The sequence below is a fragment of the Trichosurus vulpecula genome, chromosome 1 (assembly GCF_011100635.1).
Source record: "Trichosurus vulpecula isolate mTriVul1 chromosome 1, mTriVul1.pri, whole genome shotgun sequence".
In the NCBI taxonomy this organism is placed as follows: domain Eukaryota; kingdom Metazoa; phylum Chordata; class Mammalia; order Diprotodontia; family Phalangeridae; genus Trichosurus; species Trichosurus vulpecula.
In genome coordinates this window covers 323,926,208-323,947,968 of record NC_050573.1, presented here as the reverse complement: position 1 = coordinate 323,947,968, position 21,761 = coordinate 323,926,208, and positions in this window count along the sequence as shown.

Here is a 21,761-nt window from a genome sequence, read left to right as displayed (position 1 = left end):
AAGGATGTCTAGAGTCTATTCCAGCTCTGAAATTCAATGATGCAATACCTGGCCCAGGTCATTTTCTATTATGGTGACATGCTTTGAGCATTTAGAAGAGGTATCTTAACTCTGGCTTAAAAGATAATCTTTAACCCATGGTAGCAAAAATGTAGGCATTTTCTGGTTTCTCAGAAAAACCATACATCTATTTAATCTATTAAATTCACATCCTAAGTCAAAACTTTCTAATTATAAAGCAACTGTGAACCACATTCTCAGAGACAAAACTAGCCTGAGACATACTGGAGCCACCCTGTAGCCTACAAGCACTGCAGAAGGAAATATTTTCAAATCTAAAGTCATTCTCTTAGATTAGCCCTGGATGGGAGACAGCCCTGTTTTTGGAGGATTTCTGGAGTTACCATTTCAGTACAAGGAGTTCTAATTTTTTAGCTATTATGAGCTTTCCAACTGTCCCTGGAAATGTTCTACCTTCTAAGCCTGGAAGATACTTCCAGGTGGGTGACAAAATATTGTATTTTTTTTATTTTTTTCCCCTCGGGTATACTCTATTCAAGTTGCTTTTTCTTCTTTTTTCCCCCAAGGAAAAAAAACCAGAATCTTTCAAAAGCTAAGCAATTATGCTACAAAGGCAGAGTCATCTGAGGTTTGGTAAGCAACAAAGGAAGTAAAGAAGATATATAGGCTATTATGTTTTGTGAGCTTCCAGAAATAAGGAATACATTTCAATTTTTATAAATGTTTATCTCAATAAAAACAGAAGAATTAGCTTGGTGAGATGAGTAACTGCTATTTTTTGCTCGTTTGGCTTCAATCTTAAAGTAGTTTTGTAGTTAATTCTTGTCATGGGGAATTTTCAGTGTATTTCAATGAAACATTTAGAGTCTCACTCTTATTTTCTGAAATCTCACTCATTTAAATTGTCACAGCTTAAGAACTCTGAATTACAAGTATGTAATTTAAAAATTACATGACAATTAAAGGAGAGAAAATGACAAAACTGCACTAATCAAATGGATTTTGAGAATTAAAAATCTCAAGAAAGAATATCACAAAGATATTATACTGAATTTATGTCCTTTAAAATCTAAATCTGGTATTACATTATTCTTTACTAAAATATATCAAATAACAAAAATGAAACACTTTTAAAAAGCACAATGTACTAATTGTAAAGGAAATAGTCACTCAAGTTATAATATTCTAAGCTATATATCTCCTAGTGTAAATACATTAGAAATGGATATTTAGAATGTCCATTCTCCAAATTGACATTAGAAATGGTCATTTCTATTTTTGCATCAGAAAGAGAAAGGCATGTCCATTATAACATTTATTTTAAATGACTCTTGTTATCAGATTTTCTTGGTGATGTTAAAACATAATCATTGGAATTTATTCTTCATATCAGTAAAAATGTTATTTTTAAATTTCAAGCAAAACCCATTTTTCTTCAGCCTCACTTTCTCTCTCTCTCTCTCCCTCCCTTCCTCTCTCTCTCTCTCTCTCCACCCTCTCTAACCCCGCCCCGCATACACACACACCTCTCTCTGTCTCCCTCTAGTCTCCCCATCATCGGCTGTTTCTTTCTCATCCCATCCTCATTAGGGAGAACACTGCAAGCAGTTTTACTTGGGAGAAACCTGGATTTTCAGATTATTGCTTTATGAACTTTTTTCCCCTTTCCCTCCCAGAATTTTTCATGTCAGAACCACATCCAATTTTTGGTTGCATTTAGAACCTTTTATTCGTAGAGATATTTTTCTTTGAGGTACTTTTGCATAGGGATTTAACATTTGATAAAGTATTTTCATGAAATTTCATTCATCCCATCAGCAGTAAGGCTAACAGATTCTCTCCGAAACTTGACAGGAATACAGATTGTTTACTCTGCTATTGAAAAGAATTTGATTTATTTCCAAGCAATGTGGAATTTGTTTTTTTTTTAGCATTTCCACATAACTCAATCTTGAGAACTAATAAATAAGTATGCAAAATACTTAAAGCTAGCATGTCTTCATATGAAAAATAGAGAGAAAAAGATTACATATATTATATATGCATGTATGTATCTCTATATATGTGTGTATACATATGCATATCTGTATAGATGAATATATCTTATGTGTATATATGTACGTGTATGTATACATATATGTATATATACATATACGTGTGTGTGTATGCACACATATATCTATATATCTTGCTTCTCTTTTAACTTTATTTTTTTTACCCATTAACTTTTCCAGGTTATATTTTTTTCTGCTTTTCTTCAAAAGCACCTTATATTAATATTGAACTTATTGTGGGGTGAGCTGAGGTAAAGATATAGGTCATAATATTTTGGTGGCCAATTGTTTGGAATCTTATGCTACCTAATACTTGTGCCTGCTCCTCTTGAATAAGGTTTGGTGAAGGTACTCTCTCAATTGGTTCAAATAACAACCCAGACACATGATCTTATCTTTTATATGTCTTTTCCATGTTTTGCATGTTCTTCTGTAAGTCTTCCAAAGAGAGGTTGGTTACTCTGTCTATTTGCCTATCTATCTATCGATTGATCTATTGATCTGTCTATCAGTCTGGTTTCCTTTATTATTGTTCATTTTGGTGAGCTTTTAAGAGTTTTACTGAGATGTTTGTAGAGGGATTTGTGATCAATTAGATACTATCAACATTCCTAAAATGAGAAATGGGTAAGAGAACATACATAAAAATAGATTTTATTTCCTAAGAATATATATCCAATGTAAATAAGCTAACAAAAGCCTAGAAAAGTCCTGGTCAACACACACAAACACACACACACACACACACACACACAATTGAAAAGGTCAACAATGTTTTTGAATTTAAACTCAAACTTTAAATCTTTTTCTTTATTTTTTATTTTATTTCTAATTTATAGAATAAAACAAACATTTTCATAATAACATAGTACAATAAAAAAGATGATTATACATAAAGATGTACATCTGCTATGCCCAACCTGTTATTCCTTTCAAATATATAACAATTATCATGCAAATTTTTCTTCCCTCCCCACCTTCCACCCTATTACCTTTAGACACAAATATGTGTGTGTGTATATAAATATATATACATATATGTGCAATCACTGTATATATACTTTATCATTTTTCCCCTCTAGATGTAGATAGTGTCTTTCTACATATGTCCTTTATAGTTAATTTGGGTATTTACAATAGACAAAATAATTTACTCACTCCAAGTTCTTAAAACAATATTGCTGTTACTGTATACAATGTCCTCTTGCTTCTTCTCATTTTTCTTTCTCTGTTTTTCTAAAATCATTGAGCTCATCATTTCTTATAGCATAGTAGTATTCCATCACAATCTTATGCCACAACTTGTTCAGCCATTCTCCAATTGATAGGCATCCCTGAAATTTCCAGTTCTTTTTAACCACAAATATAGGTTCTTTTCCTTTTTCCCTAATCATCTTTTTAAATAGACCAAGTAGTGGTATTGCTGGGTAAAAAGGTGTAGGCAGGGGGCAGAGCCAAGATGGTGGAGTGAAAGCAGGGGCTTACCCAGAGCTCTCTCACAATTTCATTCAGATACCTCTAAAAAAAGTGAATCTGAATAAATTTGAAAGAGGTAGAATCCACTAGGAGACAGAGTGTGGTAGATTTCCAGCCCAGGAGAGTCTGGAAGGTCAACGGGAAGGATCTGTTGCACCAGGCTGGGAGATCACTGAGCACATGGGACTATACCCACTCATACCAGAGTGGGAGCAGGCCTGGCAGTATTAATCACCAACAGCAGTGGCAAGTACCAAGCCTCTCAGTGCAGGATAGGAGTCTGTCAGAGCTAGGTGAGACAGAAGCATGAAGCCTGTAGGCAGCAGCAGCTACTTCTGGGGCTATCAGCCCACAGGCTAACTGTTTGCAAGTCACCACCTCAAACTTCCTAGAGCCATGATGATGGAGTAAACTGTAAGTTCTCTCATCCCTCCCTTGTTGACCTTGAATAACCCAGGGAATACTGCCCTAGGAAAAACCCTGGAATAATGGAGTCAGAAGTAGGGGCACAGCAGTCTTTTAGCTCGGGAAGCTAGGGAGAAGGGTCCCTCCTGCTGTAGTAGAAGGGTGCCAGTGCAGGAAGGGAGACATCTCAGCAAGCCCCACCTCAGCAGACCAGCAGGTGTTCCTGAGCCCCAGTGGGGAGGAGCCGGCAAGCACCAACACCAAGATTCCAGGTGTGCCTTTGCAGAGTCAGAGGAATTGACAGACACCAGGGCAGACAATGGCTGAGACCACCGCTATAGTGCAGCCCCAGGAGAAGAGGAGACTCACAGCAGCCAGATCACCCCTCCCCCACACCTCATGCTGTGAGCTTCAGTGTAACCCCAGGGAAAATCAGAAAGACTTCACCAGCCTCAATCCTTGGCACACACTAGCCAGCTCCAGCTCAATACCAGGTGAGCTGCAGCTTTACGTAGCTTCTGGCTGACAGAACCAGATGGTATAGCACACAAAACCAGTAACCAGGTCCCTAGATCACAGAACAAGAAGCTTGGGACAGAGTCCCCTGTACCCCAGAAGCAGAGATCCAATTTAAAAGTCATAAAAACAGCAACCACCATGAAGAAGCAAACTAGAAAAGTAAACAAGACCAGAAAATTTTACCATGGAGACAAGGAAGATCAAACTACAAATTCAGAAAAGGACAGCATTGACACTATACCCACATCTGAAACCTCAAAATGGAATATGAACTGGTCTCAAGTCAAAAAGCATTCCTGTAAGAGCTTAAGGAGGATTGCAAAAGCCAAATTAGAGAGGTAAAAGAAAAAAAGAAAAAAATGGAAAAAAAATCACTGATGAGTGCAGATCTTTAAAAAGTAAAATGGATAAGGAGGTACAGAAGCTAAGAGGAGAAAATAACTCCTTGAAAAGTAAAATTGGCCAAATGGAAAAAAATTCATTAAAAATTAGAATTGGGCAAATAGAAGTCAATGACTCAATGAGGCATCAAGAATCAGTCAAACAAAATCTAAAGAAGGAAAAAAAGAGAAGAAAATGTAAAATAACTCATTGGCAAAACAACTGACCTGGAAATTAGAACCAGGAGAGATAATCTAAGAATTATTGGTATTCTGGAAAGCCATGATGAAAAAAAAGAGCCTGCACAGTATCTTCCAAGAAAGAAAACTGCTCTGAGGTCCTAGAAACAGAGGGTAAAATAGTGATCAAAAGAATTCACTGATCACTCCCTCAAAGAGATCTCAAATTGAAAGCTTTAAGGAATATTGTAGCCAAATTCCAGAATTATCAGGCCAAGGAGAAAATACTTCCAGCAGCCAGAAAGAAACAATTCAAATATCATGGAACTACAGTTAGGATCACACAGGACCTTGCAGCTTCTACATTAAAAAACTAGAGGGATTGGAATATGATATCCCAAAAGGCAAAGGAGATTGGACTACAACCAAGGATCAACTACCCAGTAAAATTGAGCATAATCTTTCAAGCAAGGAGATACACATTCAATGAAATAAGGGAGTTCCAGACCTTCCTGATGAAAAAGGTCAGAGCTTAATGGAAAATTTGATCTTCAAATACAAGACTCAAGAGAGGCGTGTAAAGAGAAACAGGAAAAACAAAACAAAACCTTGTTATTCAATGAGGGCAAGTTGTTTATATCCCTATATGGGAGGATGATACTTGTTAATCTTGAGAATGGTATAGTTATTATGACATTTAAAAGGGATATCCATAGACAAAGGGTATGGGTATAAATTAACTGATGTGATGATGAAAAACCTAATTAAGTGCAAAAGGATTATAATGGGAGAAGAAGAAAGGAAGAGGCAGAAAAGAATAAATTATATCACATGAAGAGGCACAAAAACATATTATAGTAGAGTAAAAGAAGGGAGGGAGAAAAGCAGTATTTGAGCTTTTTTAGGATTTGGTTCAAGGAAGGAATAACATACTGTGATAAGTATAGAAATCAAACTTGCCCTACAGGCAGTAGGAGGGAAAAGGAGAAAGAAAAGGAAGAGTGTGGGGATAGAAGGGAGGGAAGAAGTAGTAAGGGAAAATAAGGGAAGGCAGCTAATAGAGAGGGAATATTGAGGGAGGCTATGGTCACAAGCAAAACTATTTTGAGGCGGGGAAGGGAGAAGAGAGAAATAAAAGCATAAACAGGATGGGGGAATAGAATGGAGAAAAAGATGCAAATAGTAATCATAACTGAATGTGAATGGGATGAACTCTCCCATAAAATGGAGGTGGAAAGCAGAATGGATTAAAAACCATAATCTTTCACTATGTTGTTTACAAGAAGCACATTTGAAACAGGAGGATATGCACAGGGTAAAGGTAAAAGGCTGGAGTAGAACATATTATGCTTCAGCTGAAGGAAACAAAGCAGGGGTAGCAATCCTAATCTCAGACAAAGCAAAAACAAAGATAGAGCTAATTAAAAGAGATAAGGAAGGAAACTATATCCTACTAAAAGATACCATAATCAATGAAGCAATATCATTACTTAACATACATGCATCAAATGGTACAGCATCCACATTCTTAGAGGAGAAGTTAAGGGAGTTACAGGAAGAAATAGACAGCAAAATTATACTACTGGGGGAACTGAACCTCCCCATCTCTGAACTTGATAAATATAACCTCAAAATAAAAAAAAAAAAGAAAGAAATTGAGGAAGTGAAAAGAATATTAGGAAAAGTAGATATGGCAGACTTCTGGAGAAAACTGAATGGGGATAGAAAGGAAAATACCTTTTTCCTCAGAAGTACATGACACATTCACAAAAAATGACCACATAGTAGGGCATAAAAACCTCACATTTCAGTGCAGAAAGGTAGAAATAGTCAATGCATCCTTTTCAGATGATGATGCAAAAAATTATATATAATAAAGGACCACGAGAAGATAGACAAAAAAAAAGTAATTGGAAAGTAAATAACCTAATCCTAAAGAATGAGTGGGTGAAGCAACAAATCACAGAAAGAATCTATAACTTCATTCAAGAGAATTACAACAATGAGACAACATACCAAAACTTATGAGATGCAACAGAAGTGGTTGTTGAGAGAAGTTTTATATGTCTGAGTTCTTCCGTGAATAAAATAGAGAAAAAGGAGATCAATGAATTGGGCATGCAACTGAAAAAGCCAGAAAAAGAACAAATTGAAAATCTTCAATTAAATACCAAATTAGAAATACTGAAAATCAAAGAAGAGATTAACAAAATTGAAATCAAGACAACTATTGGACTAGTAAATAAAACTAAGAGCTGGTTTTATGAAAAAAAAATAAAATCGATAAAATGTTTGATCAATTTGATTAAAAAAGAAAGAAGAAAACCAAATTGCCAGTATCAAAAATGAAAAGGGTGAATTCACCTTCAATGAAGAGGAAATTAAAACAATAATTAGGAATTATTTTACCCAATTGTATATCCATAAATTTGATTATTGAAGGGAAATGGATGAATTTTTACAAAAATATAAATTGCCCAGATTAACATAAGAGAAAGTGAAATACTTAAATAACCCCATCTCAGAAAAAGAAATTGAACAAGCCATCAATGAATTCCCTAGGAAAAAAAATTCAGGGCCAGATGGATCTGCAAGTGAATTCTATCAAACATTTAAAGAATAATTAATTCCAATACCTTATAGATTATTTGTGAAAATAGGCGAAGAAGTATTCCTACCAAATTCTTGTTATGACACAAATATGGTACTAATACATAAACCAGGAAGAGTCAAAAAAGAGAAGGAAAATTATAGACCAATTTCCCTAATGAATATAGATGCAAAAATTTTAAATAAAATATTAGCTAAAAGATTGCTGCAACTTATCAGGAGTATAATACGCTATGACCAGGTAGGATTTATTCCAGGAATGCAAGGCTGGTTCAATATTAGGAAAACTGTCAGCATAATTGATCATATCAACAACAAAATGAGCAGAAACCATATGATCATCTCAATAGATACAGAAAAAACTTTTGACAAAATACAACACCCATTCCTATTAACACTAGAAAGCACAGGAATAAATGGAGCCTTATTTAAAATGATAAGTAGCATCTACCTAAAACCATCAGCAAGCATTACATGTAATGGGGGTAAGCTAGATGCATTTCCAATAAGATTGGGGGTGAAATAAGGATGTCCATTATCACTTCAGTTATTCAATTTGGTACTAGAAATGTTAGCTTTCACAATAAGAGAAGAAAAAGAAATTGAAGGAACTAGAATAGGCAATAAAGAAACTAACTTATCACTCTTTGTAGATGATATGATGATTTACTTAGAAAATCCTAAAGAACCAAGTAAAAAACTACTTGAAATAAGAAGTAACTTTAGCAAAGTTGCAGGATATGAAATAAACCCACATAGATCCTTGGCATTCCTATATATTACTAACAAACTCCAACAGCAAGAAATAGAAAGAGAATTTCCATTTAAAGTTACTGTAGACTCTATAAAATATTGGGGGGTCAACTTGCCTTGACAAATCCAGAAATTATTTGAACAGAATCACAAAACACTTTCCCCACAAATAAAGTCAGATCTAAATAAATGGAAAATAAAATCTGTTGCTTGTGGTTAGGCAGAGCTAATATAATAAAAATGACAATTTTACCTAAACCAATTTACTTATTCAGTGCCATACCAATCAAACTACCAAAATAGTATTTTATAGAGCTAAATAAAATAATAACAGAATTCATCTGGAAGAACAAAAGGTCCAGAATATCGAGGGAATTAATGAAAAGAAATGATAGGGAAGGTGGCTTAGCTATATCAAATATTAAAGTATTGTAAAGCAGAAATCATCAAAACTACTTGGTACTGGCTAAGAAACAGAGTGGTGGATCAGTGGAACAGGTTAGGTACAGAAGACACAGTAGTCAATGACTATAGTAATTCACTCTTTGATAAACCCAAAGAGTCCAGCTTCTGGGCTCTTTTTTTGATCATGGCTTTCAGGTAGTCCAATAATTTTTAAATTATCTCTCCTGGATCTATTTTCTAGGTCAGTGGTTTTTCCAAGGAGATATTTCACATTGTCTTCCATTTTTTCATTCCTTTGGTTCTGCTTTATAATATCCTGATTTCTCATCAAGTTACTAGATTCCACTTGCTCCAATCTAATTTTTAAAGTAGTATTTTCTTCAGTGGTCTTTTGGATCTCCTTTTCCATTTGGCTAATTCTGCCTTTCAAGGCATTCTTCTCCTCATTGGCTTTTTGGAGCTCTTTTGCCATTTGAGTTAGTCTGTTTTTTAAGGTGTTGTTTTCTTCAGTGTATTTTTCAGTATTTTTTTGCGTCTCCTTTAGCAAGTCGTTGACTTGTTTTTCATGGTTTTCTTGCATCCTTCTCATTTCTCTTCCCAGTTTTTCCTCTACTTCTCTAACTTGCTTTTCCAAATCCTTTTTGAGTTCTTCTATGGCCTGGGGCCAGTTCATGTTTTTCTTGGAGGCTTTTGTTGTAGGCTCTATGACTTTGTTGTCTTCTTTAGGCTGTGTGTTTTGGTCTTCTTTGTCACCAAAGAAAGAATCCAAAGTCTGAGACTGAATCTGGGTGTGTTTTCGCTGCCTGGCCATATTCCCAACCAACTAACTTGACCCTTGAGTTTTTCAGTGGGGTATGAATGCTTATAGACTAACGAGTTCTATGTTCCACGTTTGGGGGGGAGGTGCCAGCTCTGCCACACCAGCACTGCTCCTTCCCCAAGAACCCCCAGTCCAGACTGGGCTTAGATCTTCAGCAGGCTGTTGCACTCCTGCTCTGATCCGCCACTTAATTCCTCCCACCAGGTGGGCCTGGAGCCGGAAGTAATAACAGCCGTAGCTGCCCCACCTCCGCTGCCCCCGGGGCTGGAAGCCGAACCGCGAACTCCTTCCACTCCTGTAGCTTTTCCCACTAACCTTCTCCGCAGTCTTTGGTGTTTGTGGGTCGAGGGGTCTGGTAACTGCCGCAGCTCACTGAATCAGGGCGCTAGGGCCCCCTCCGCCCGGCCTCTGGTCTGGATCGTCCACGCCGCTCAGGCTGGGCTCTGCTCCTCTCCGTTCCCAGCTCCCAGCTCCCAGCTCCGTGTGGAATAGAGCTCACCCAGAGACTATCCGGGCTGTCCTGGGCTGGAGCCCTGCTTCCCTCTGCTGTTCTGTGGGTTCTGCCGTTCTAGAATTGGTTCAGAGCCATTTTTTATAGGTTTTTGGAGGGACTCCGGTACGGAGCTCACTCTAGTCCCAGCTTACCAGCCGCCATCTTCAGTTTCTCTGTTTTATCATTTGAGTCTGCTGACTGTCTCCACACAATCACAGTTAGTTCATAACCATCCTAGAGCCACAGTCATAGCTATACCCATACTCAACTTGAACTACATCTTAGAACTAATCATTCATTTCATAGTTCCTCAGAGTATCTCTCACTTATAAGTCATAATGAGTTCAGTTATTTATAAAAGTATTGACTCAAGATTGGCCAAGGACAGAGATCCAGGGCAAGGTATCCCTATAACACTTAATCAAACCATTAATAAAAAAAAAAACTATGATTACTTTATATTAATTGATGTGATTATATTAAGATTCAGGCCCATATTTTTATGTCTTGTCTGTGAGGATACCATGAAGGTCTTTTGAAACAGGTTTATGAAATTCAAATAAAATTGTGCCTATACTATAGATTTTCTCTCATCCACTGGTTTAGTTAAAATTGCCAAAGAGGAAAGTAGTTTAAATTTAGTCCAAGTGAACATGCATGTGAGTATAGTGATCACTATTTCTTTTCCTATATCTGAACAAGTTGTGGATTTCATATTATGTTTTAGGGTTTTCCTGAGGAAGGTATGTCAAAGTAACTGGATTGTGGCTTACAGAATTCATTGTCATGCCTGATCAACCTTCCTCTCCCCTTTTTAGGGGAAGTAGATTGAGAAAAGGAGAGAGTTGTGATTACTGTTACCTAGGACTTTCTTTCAAAACATCTTGCAATCCTATCGAATTGAGACCAAAAGCTGAGAATGAATTAGGTATTAATAGGTATATAGTAATTTGATACTTAAATAAAATAATATAATCACATAAATCAATATATTTATTTTAGATATTTTATATTATAACATGTAATATGTTAATATATAATGTATAAGATATATTACAATATATATAAATATAATATATTATACATAATATATATAATATTTATTTTTGAGAAACATTGACAGTGCATTTTCCCCCTTCATTCCATTAGCAAATATTAAGTATAAATGGAGCATAGAAATGTTGGTTTCAGCTTGCTAATAGTGTAGGATCTGATTTCTTCTCTCTATTTTAGAATTTCTACTTTTGTCTATTTTACCACGTCAAAAAATGACATGGCGAATGATATAGCCAAAGTTAATTTTTCTAGTTTCTTCTTCATTTCACTATCCATTACAGAGGCAATGTATTATCTTACAATTTGTATTCATAAATAGGCTTCAGATAAAGAAATATTTTAACATATTTTGTAGACCTTATTCTCATATCATTCCCAAAAGAAAACTGTCCAAAAGAAAAAAAAATATAAGAAAGGCTATCAACAACTTTGTCAGCAAGCCTCTTGAGCAAGTCTGAATTCCAATCAATGATTTCTACACTTAAACTAAGACATCATTTATTTTAGATTTGGAGCATACCTGTCACTTCTTAATACTCTAGAGTTTATGATACAATGACTTCATGGAAGGAGTTATATCATTCAATTTTTTTGGCATCAACTAGTTATTGATAAAAAATTATGTGTTATATTTTAATAAAAACACTCTGGTAATTGCTACTTTGTGGAAAAACTGATGGAATATTATTAAACTTATCCATGTTAAGAATGAGTAACTCAGAACTGGCTATTATTGGTTATATGTTCAGGGTGCCTCTGCTCAACAATTAAGCTAGAAGTCTAGTTAGGTTCAATGACTTGCCAAAGGGCACACAGGAAGTGCACTTAAAAGGCTGAACACAAGCCCAGATACTCTTGATTCCAAAGACAATATACTTTTGGCAGTACCATGCAATATACAAGCACTAAAGCTCAGAATGAGATAGGGATAGTAATGAATTCTAAGGATGAAAAAATGTACATTTTAGGTATATTTAAAAAAAGAAGAACAGAAGGGAAAAAAGGACTGTTGCTTGTGTGTCAATAGCAAAGAAGTTAACACTATTTAATCACTTATTTTGTTTCTATTACTTAATCTTTTATTTTATGTATCAGTAAGGCAAGATTCATGATACCGATGGTGACCTTGAATATGCCTGTATTGTTCAGAATCGCAAAATATAAGAGACTCTCTGTATAGAAGGCAGAAGCAAAACATTTATTCAACCAAAAGATCAGATCCCAAAACCAATAACCCCAATTTGACATAGCAGTAATTGTATCCCAAAACCAGTAAGTCCAACTCAATGTAACAGCAAGGAGATTAAAATACAGAATCACAGAAAAGAGCCAAGCCATCCTATAACCTTTCCTTCTGCTAGATCCTTCTCGTAAACACTCACTCATGAAGCCTAACAGTCTGCTTGCCTGTATCCTCTCCTACTGCAGTTCTGAAAGCCCTTGAAGTTCTCAGAGCCCTTGCAGTTCTCTCTCTCTCTCCATCTTCTGCGTCTCTTGCAGTTCTCTGTCCTGTCTCGATGTTGTCTCTTCTTTGTCTTCTTTTCCTCAAAGCTTTCTGGTCTCTGTAGCTCTCTAGTCTGAGCCACAGGGTATACCCTGTGTAGTCCTCCAGCTTAGCACCTGGTAGCAAATGGGCGTAGGCCTGGGGCTTAGCATCTAATAGGGTGTGGGCCTGCCTACAAGCAAGCCTCTCCTAATCAAGCTTCCCTTAAATAGAGCCACCTGAGGCCTGTTGAGTGGGCAGCGAAGATCTTTGATCACATTAGCACCACATTTTGTTTCTATTTTCTCTGCCAAGGAGAAAGATCACCAGAGGAGAATAATAGTACAAAAAATATTAACAAGGAATTGAAACCTATTGTGAATAAGGAAGTGGTGAATGAGAAGCTGGTTATCCTCAATGAGTTCAATTCTGTAGATTCAAATGAGCAAATATTGTAGAATACTTAAAAAAGAAAAATAAAACTGAAATGTATAATTACTACATCATTATCATTAAAATGTCTGAAATTATCTTGGAGAATGTTGTCCTACATCTGGAAAATGAAACATATTATTTCAATTAAAAAAAGGAAGAATGAGGAGCCTATAATTTATAAATCAGTAGAGAGGTTTGTGACCATTTAGAAAGAGAAGCAATGATCATGAAGTCACCACAGCTTCATTGAGAACATGTCATGCTTCATGCAACACATTCCCATTTTAGAAAATAATTTCAATTTACATTTAAAAAATTTTAAAAAATAATAATTTATTTTCTCTCCTTCCCATCTACTTCCCAATTTGGGAAGGAGCAAAAAATTTTGGGGGAACAAAAAAAACATCCAAACACATGTTATATATATGCATAATCAAGGAAAACAAACACCCACATTGGCCATGTCCAAAATATTTGTCATTCTTCATTTTGAGTCCATTATCAGAAAACCTTATAGATCATTCAACAGTTAACCCAAGAATTACCTAGCCATAGATGAAGCATCTTAAATAATTTTAGTAATTGAGAACTCTTAAAGTTGATTTAGCTGGTCAAAGTTCCCATCATGGTCTACCAGCCAAACATCTGGGAGCTTCTCTAGCTTCTTATGGTTACTTTTTATGCAGGTGATTAGACAATATACCAGCAGTCAAAGTCCTTACTCCCCTGAGCCAACTGAAACTCTAGGAATGTCTCAAAACCTAGACAAATCTGCATGGGGTTGGGGGGAGGGTTAGGATATTGCTTGTACTGCACTTACTATGTTATGTGAGGAGGTGGTCTAATTTCTACCAGATTGTTTTTCAGTTTTCCAAGAATCTTCTTTTAACATGGAGGCCTTACTCCATTATCTATAATCTTTGGTTTTATCTAACACTAGGCCACTAGATTAATTTGATTTTGTATGTTTAATTTCTTCTATTGATTATCCTCTCTATTTTTAATGTGTACCAACTATTCTGATAATTACTACTTTGCACTCTCCCTTGATATTTGGTGCTATAAGACACTTTCACCTTCCTTTCCCCACTCCCACTCCTCTTTTTATTATTTCCCTTGAGATTCTTGATCTTTGGTGCTTTCAGATAAATTCTGTTATTTTTTTTTCTGGATCTATGAAGTAATTCTTTGGCAGTTTGATTGCAATGTCACTGTAGTTTATGGAAATACTGATGATATATGTAGATTTTATTTCTATCCTGGAATGAAATTAATGTTTCAATTAATTTTAGTTGATAAACTAGGCTTCTCTAAATGAATCATCATATCATTTTCAAAACGTAATAATTTTGCTTTGTTGCTATTTAGTCGTTTCAGTCATGTCTGACTCTTTGTGACCCCATTTAGAGTTTTCTTGGTAAAGAATGTGAAGTGGTTTCCCATTTTCTTGCTCCAGCTCATTTTGTAGATGAGGAAACTGAGGCAAACAGGGTTATCCAGAGTCACACAGTTAGTAAGTTTCTGAAGCTGGATTTGAACTCAGGTCTTCCTGATTCCAGGCCTGGCACTCCTATGTACTCCACCACCATAATTTTGCTTACTCATTCTCTGTGCTTACTCCATCAATTTACTTTTCTTATACTGAGAACCTGTCCTATTGGGGTATAACTGTGGTTGAGCCCTATTCAGCTATATGGGATCCTTCTTATCACTGCAATTATTAACTTCTGGATAAATTTAGTAGCTAGTATGTGGAATCTGATATGATTTGTAGATTCCTAGCTAGAACTATACCACTATTCATAAACATTGGTCAATAAATTCCATCTATTCCCAAACAAACTGAGTTTATTGCTGTTCTTCATCTATAGCATTCCATTTCTCGGCCCATGTCTTTGACCTGGCTCCCTTCCATGTTTGAAATGTACTCAAATCTCACCTCCAACTATTGAATTCTTGTTTCTTTCAAAATTCTTTCAAATGATACCAGTTCCTTCGAAATGAAGCCTTTCCTGATTCAAGCTATGAGTTGCCCTGTGTGAGTATGTATACACATGTTATGTAATACAGCCATGCACACATAAAACATATATGTGTGTACATTTGTATACACATGTGTATCTATATACATTAATGTACATATTGCCCCTCAAATACATAAACTCCTTGTAAGTGGGGACTTTTTTTTTTGTCCAGCTTTGAAAAACCCAGATATTGGTGCTTCTCTGGTAACTATGTATTGCGATTTGGTCAGACATAAATGTGTCTGTTGATCTCTTTATATTGTCTCTGTTTGTAATTTCTGTTTATATTTGCTCTGAAATTCAGGTGCTGATCTTTTTCCCCTGAACTAAGTGAATGACATATATACATACATACATACATATATATATATATATATATATATATATTTTTTTTTTTTTAATTAAAGTAAGATTGTTAAACCCTTAAGTTGCTTTCCTTAGAAAAACAGATCAAAGAACCCATGCTAGCAGACCTCCTATGTGCTGGTGTTGTTGGTCTTTCACCTCCACAGCAGCTGCTAGCAACATTGTTGTTACAAAAGTTCATATAAAGTCACAGATGGGCTGAGAAGTTAAGTAGGATTTCCATTTCTATACAAAGGTTTTTGTTTTTGTTTGTTTTGTTTTGTTTTATATATGACTAAATGGTCAGATGGAAAGGGCAGGAAAGATAGGTATTCCAATTTGTCAGAGAAACTGCTTACTTGATTCTGAAGTAGAGAAGAAATTAAATTAGAGACCTAGAGACCAAAAGCTCTCAAATTAGTCTGTTACTCAATCAACAAATGTTGATTAAGTATGTATTATATTCCACACACTGTACTAAGCCCTGGGGATATAAAGAAAGGTAAAAGACAGTCCCTGTTCTCAAGAAGCTCACAATCTATTGGGGAAATAGTATGCAAATAACTATTTACAAACAAGTTATATATTAGGTAAATTAGAAATAATAGAAAGAAGTCGCTAGAATTAGGAAGGATATGGAAGAATTTCTGTAGAAGATGGAGTTTTAGCTGGAATTTGAAGAAAGTCAGGGAATCTAGGAGGTAGAAATGAGGAGCAAGACCATTCCACGCATGGGAAAAATCTAATGAAAATGACCAGAGTCAGAAGATGAAGTGTCTTGTTTCAGGAACAGGAAGAGGCCAACTGTGACTGTATCCCACGGTATGTGGTGGAATATACAATGTAAGAAGACTGAAAGGGGAGTGTGAGTGTGAGTGTGAGTGTGTGTGTGTGTCTGTTTGTCTATCTGTCTGTCTATCTATGAGGGGGCAAATTATGAAGGGATTGGAATACCAAAAACAGGAAAACAATGAAGAAAGACAAAATGTTTATAGAAAAGGCTAAGGACCTGCTCCAAAAAAAAGAAAAGTCTGGTACTGTAATTCCCTTTTGATCCCAAAACAAACTGTAGTGATCTTAGTTTGAGAAATAAAAAGTATTTTAAAGGTGTTCTAGTCCAGTTTTCTCTTTTTAAAGATGATGAAACTGAGGCCCAGTGGACAGAGGTGACTTGCCTAAGGTTACACATGTAACAATGCCAGAGCTGGAATGTGAAAGCTAGTGATCTTCTCTTTATACCATTCTGCCTTCTTTGTTCATCTTTGCTCTTTGAAATCCTTTTGTTCCTTCAGAACCTAATTCTGTTCTCACCTCCATTGATTATTTTTAGATTCCACTTCCTCCCTCAAAGTAAAAATAATTTACTCCTTCTTGAATCTCTGATGGCAATTTGCATGAATTATTCTTTCATCTTTTCTAATTTTATGTTACTTGTATATATGTCATTTCACCCACTAGATTGTAAACTCCTCCAGTAGATTGTTTTATTCATCATTCTTGAGGACTAAAGATATCAACAGGGTGATGTCTTGACTTGCAAGTGAATTGGATTTAAGTGAGACAGGGCTGTGGAAAGTCATCAGTCTCACTCTCTCCACCATCTCTCCACTCTGTCATCTGAGTCTAGTAGCAAGACATAGGTCAAGACAAGCTGACAGCCCCATGATGTAGTAGGAGACCTGGCCTTTTTAAGCTAAAGTCTGTCTCAGGTCTCAGATTGTTTAAGACAAGGCCCATTTAGTAATTAAAAGCTAGGTAAGAATTGAGGGGAAAGATGTTCTAGTGTGTCTTCATAAAAAAATCAATCTGGGAGGGGAAGACTCTCAGAGTTTCTGTCCAGAACAGAAATAATTGCTATTTACACTTACTTTGAGCCATCAAAATCCAAATAATGATCAAGTGAGGATTGAGCTGGGACCTATTATTGGTCAACAGTGAAAGCCAGAGTGATTTGGGTTTAAAGGCATAGTCAAATAGTTCCATTTGAATCACAATGGACTTTAACAAAGCCTGGTTTTTCAGAGATGTTTCAAGAAATCATAAATGAAAAGCACATGAGATGAAAGAGTTAACTGTCCCAGTTTTTCAGGAAAAAAAAATAGAATAAATAAGAAAGAAAAAAAAGAAAAAAAAACCTAGCCCCCAAATCCCAAGATACCTTGCAAAGTATAATATCAAAATTTATATCTCTCTGGATAGAGCACACATGTAAAGATGTGACTCCCCATATGGATAAAGGGAGAAGAGGAGGAGGAAAAGGAGGAAGATGAAAAGGCCTTGAGGAATGGGGCTATATCTGAGATGTAACACAGTGAAAGGTAATTTTAAGCACATCTATTCTGACAGATGTATTGATAGGTGAGGAGGCAGTGATTTCTAGTCAATCTAAAAAAAAAAATCGAGTGCCTACTATGTGTCAGTCACTGTGCTAAGTGTTGAGGATATAAAAGAGGCAAAAGACTGTCCTTGTCCTCAAGGAGCACAATCTAATAGGGGAGAAAAGAAGCAAACAGATGTGTACAAACAAGATAAATAATATATTATAAATAGAAAATAATTCAAACACAGAAGGAACTAGAAGTTAGAAAGCTTGGAGGGGCAGCTAGGTGGCCCAGTGAGTAGAGCACCAGCCCTGGAGTTAGGAGGACCTGAGTTCAAATATGACCTCAGACACCTGACATACTTACTAGCTGTGTGACCTTGGGCAAGTCACTTAACCACAATTGCCCTGCCTTCCCCCCTCCAAAAAAAACAAACAAACAACCAAAAAAAAAAACAAGGACAAGTGGAAAAAGCTTTCTTTAGAAGATGGAATTTTAGTTGGCACTTAAAAGAAAGTTCAGACTGCCAATAGGCTGAGATGAGAAGGGAGAACATTCCAGGCACAGGGAAATAAAACCAGAGAAAACATATGGAGCTGAAAGATGGAAACTTAGTTTTAACCATGGAACAGCAAAAAGACCCATATCACAGAACTGAAGAAGACTTGTAGGGGAGTAGGTTATAAGAAGACTGGAAGTATAGGAGAGAGCTAGGTTACAAAGGGCTTTGAATGCCAAACAAAGCATTTTGTATTTGTTCCTGGAGGTGATAGGGAGGCACTGGAGTAGAGAAGTGACATGGTTGGATTTGCCCTTTAGGAAAACACTTTAGTGGCTGAATGGAAGGGAGACATTGGTGGACTCACCAATAGGGCATTGCAATAGTCCAGGTGTGAGGAGAAAGGGCTTGCACCAGAGTGGTGTCAGTGTCAGAGGAGAGAAGGGGCTTTATTTGAGAGATGTTGCAAAGGTAAAATTGATAGGCCTTGACAACAGATTGGATATCCTCAGTGAGAGATAGTGAGGAGATGAGGATGATTGAAAGTAAAAGAGAAGGTAAGAGTTTGGGGAAAAGAGAATGAGATCAGTTTTTGACATGTTGAGTTTGAGATGTCTACTAAATACCCAGTATAAGATGTCTGAAAGGCAGTTGGAGATAAAAGGATTAGGGATAAGGAGATTAGGGAAGGTTAAGTACTTTTGAGAATCATCAAAGTAATTAAATACCTAGGGGCTAATGAGATAACCAAATGAGGTAATATGGAGAAACAAACAAAAAAAAAAAGATGAGGCCCCAGGACAAATCCCTGTGGAAAACCTACAGTTAGAGGGTGTGATCTGGATGAGGATCCAGCAAATGAGATTAAGAAAAAGTAGTCTTCTGGATAGGAGGAGAACCAGAAAAGAGGGATTAACAGAAAATCTAAAAAGAAGATTATTAGGAAGAGAGCGATCCACAGGCTAAGTGGTTGCAGAAAGTTCAAGGAGAATGAAGTTTTAAAAAAAAAAGGATTTGGCAATTAAGAAATCATTGGCAAATTTAAAAAGATGAGTTTTAGTAGAATGATGATATTGGAAGCTGGATTGTATGTAGCTAAAAAGAGAGTAAGAGGAGGGAAGTGAAGGCCCCAATCATAGATGACTTTTTTAAGGAGTTGAGCCAGAGATATAGGATGAGGTAACTGGGATAGAAGGACCAAGTGAGGGGTGTGTGTGTGTGTGTGTGTGTGTGTGTGTGTGTGTGTGTGTGTGTGATACACAGGCATGTTTATAGGCAGTAGGTAAGGAGCCAGTAGACAGGGAGAGATTGAAAGTAAGTAATAAAGTTGTTGTGATAGAGAGGGCAGTCTGTCTGAGGAGATGGAATAGTATAATATTGCTTGAGGAGGCAGAGGTCTTTGTGAGACAGGGGTGAAAGAGGAGATAGTGGCATCAAGCATATATATGATAGGGGATGAGAGAGAAAGAAGAGGGGGCTTATAGCAAATGGTCTCAATTATTATTATTATTATTATTATTATTATTATTGGTAAATTATGAAGCAAGGTTCTCAATTGAAAGTTTGAGGAGACAGGGAGCCATTGGAGGTTCGAGGAAGGATGAATGGGTTTGGAAGAGCCATGATCCTCACAACAATGTTCCCTGTTATCCTAAAAGGAACACATGCTATCAATTTAGATCAGTAGTTCTAAGGTATAAAAAGCTAGATGGATGACAGTGAGTAAGCTAAGGCATATGCAGTGTCCTTTACTCTACAATTGACCCTAGTCCTATAATTATCTTCTTTTCCTTCTACATCAAAACCAAACCTCATAGGTAGGTTTCTCTGTTACTGAACATCTGCCTGTATTTATTTATTCTTTTCTCTAGTCATACTTTCCAGAAGCCATTGTTCTACTAACATAACAGGCACCGTACATCATTTGACAATAATATAATTAAGGCAAAGCTTTTTCTAATACTAAAAAGAGTGTGGCAAATTTGAAACACTGGGGTGAATAACAAGGCATTCATATTTGGATATGGGTTGCACTGCCATACTGATTCTCATGCACCTTCCCGAAGGAACTGAAAAGGGACCTGAAGATGCAAACATAATGTAAATGAGAGTCATTGATGAGTTGGGCACAATAACATCTTTTTTTTCCCTTTTCATTTTGTTTACTCAAAAGAACAATGTTCTTTTGTCCAGCAGGGACAAAATTTAATTGAATCTATAATTATATGCTGCCTCCAAGTAGAAAACAAGGAATCTCTGATGGAAATTCATAATGCTATAATAATAATTTTCACTGTTTTATAGCAGTTGCATATGTACCAGCTCTAGATAAATAATAATGTGACACTTCCAGCAGAGAAACATTTATATGATATTTAAGAAATCTATTTTTCTTCTTACAGGCATCACTCTCATAAGGATAAAGCTGTAAGCTACTGACTCCTCACTCTCTTAATCTTTTCTTCTCACATGCGTATGTTAAAAGTTATCAATGCTTCATAAATGAAATATCTGTTAGAGTGAAGATTAAAGGTTCCTCTTGAGATTATAACCTTTGGGATATACATAAACAGAGGGTGTGGGTGCAAGTTAACTTTGATGTAATGGTATAAAAAAATTAAGGGGTTAAAAAAAGGATTGTACTGGGAGAAGAGGAAAGGGAGAGGCAGAATAGGGTAAATTACATCACATGAAGAGGCACAAAAGACCTCTTACAGCAAAGGGAAAGAATGGGGAGGGGTGAGCATTGTTTCAACATAACTCTCATTGGATTTGGCTCAAAGAGGGAATAACATACTCAAATAGGTATAGAAATTTATCTTACCCTATAGGGAAGTAGAAGGAAAAAGGGGAAAGAAAAAGGAAGGGGAGGACTGATAGAAGGACAGACAGATTGAGGGAGGCAGTGGTCAGAAACAAAACACTGGTGAGGAGGGACAAGGTAAAAAAAAAAGTATAAACAGGTAAAATAGGATGGAGGGAAATACATGATTAGTAATCATAACTGTGAATGTGAATGGGATGAACTCTTCCATAAAACAGAAGTGGATGGCAGAGTGGATTAAAAAAAAAAAAAAAAACAGAATCCTACAATATTTTGGTTACAAGAAACATGTTTGAAGCATAGAGATATACACAGAGTAAAGATAATAGTCTGGAAGAAAATATATTGTGCTTCAGCTGAAGCAAAAAAAGCAGGGGTAGAAACCTGATCTCAGACAAAGCAAAAGAAAAAAAATTAAAAGACATAAGGAAGGAAACTGAATCTTGCTAAAAGGTACCATAGACAATGAAGTCACATCAATACTAAACATATATTCACCAAGTATCATAGTATCCAAATTCTTAGAGGAGAAGTTAAGTGAGTTACAAGAAGAAATAGACAATAAAATTATACCATTGGGGGACCTCAAGTTCCCCTGCTCAGAACTAGATAAATCTAACCACAAAATAAACAAGAAAGAAGTTAAAGGAGGTGAATA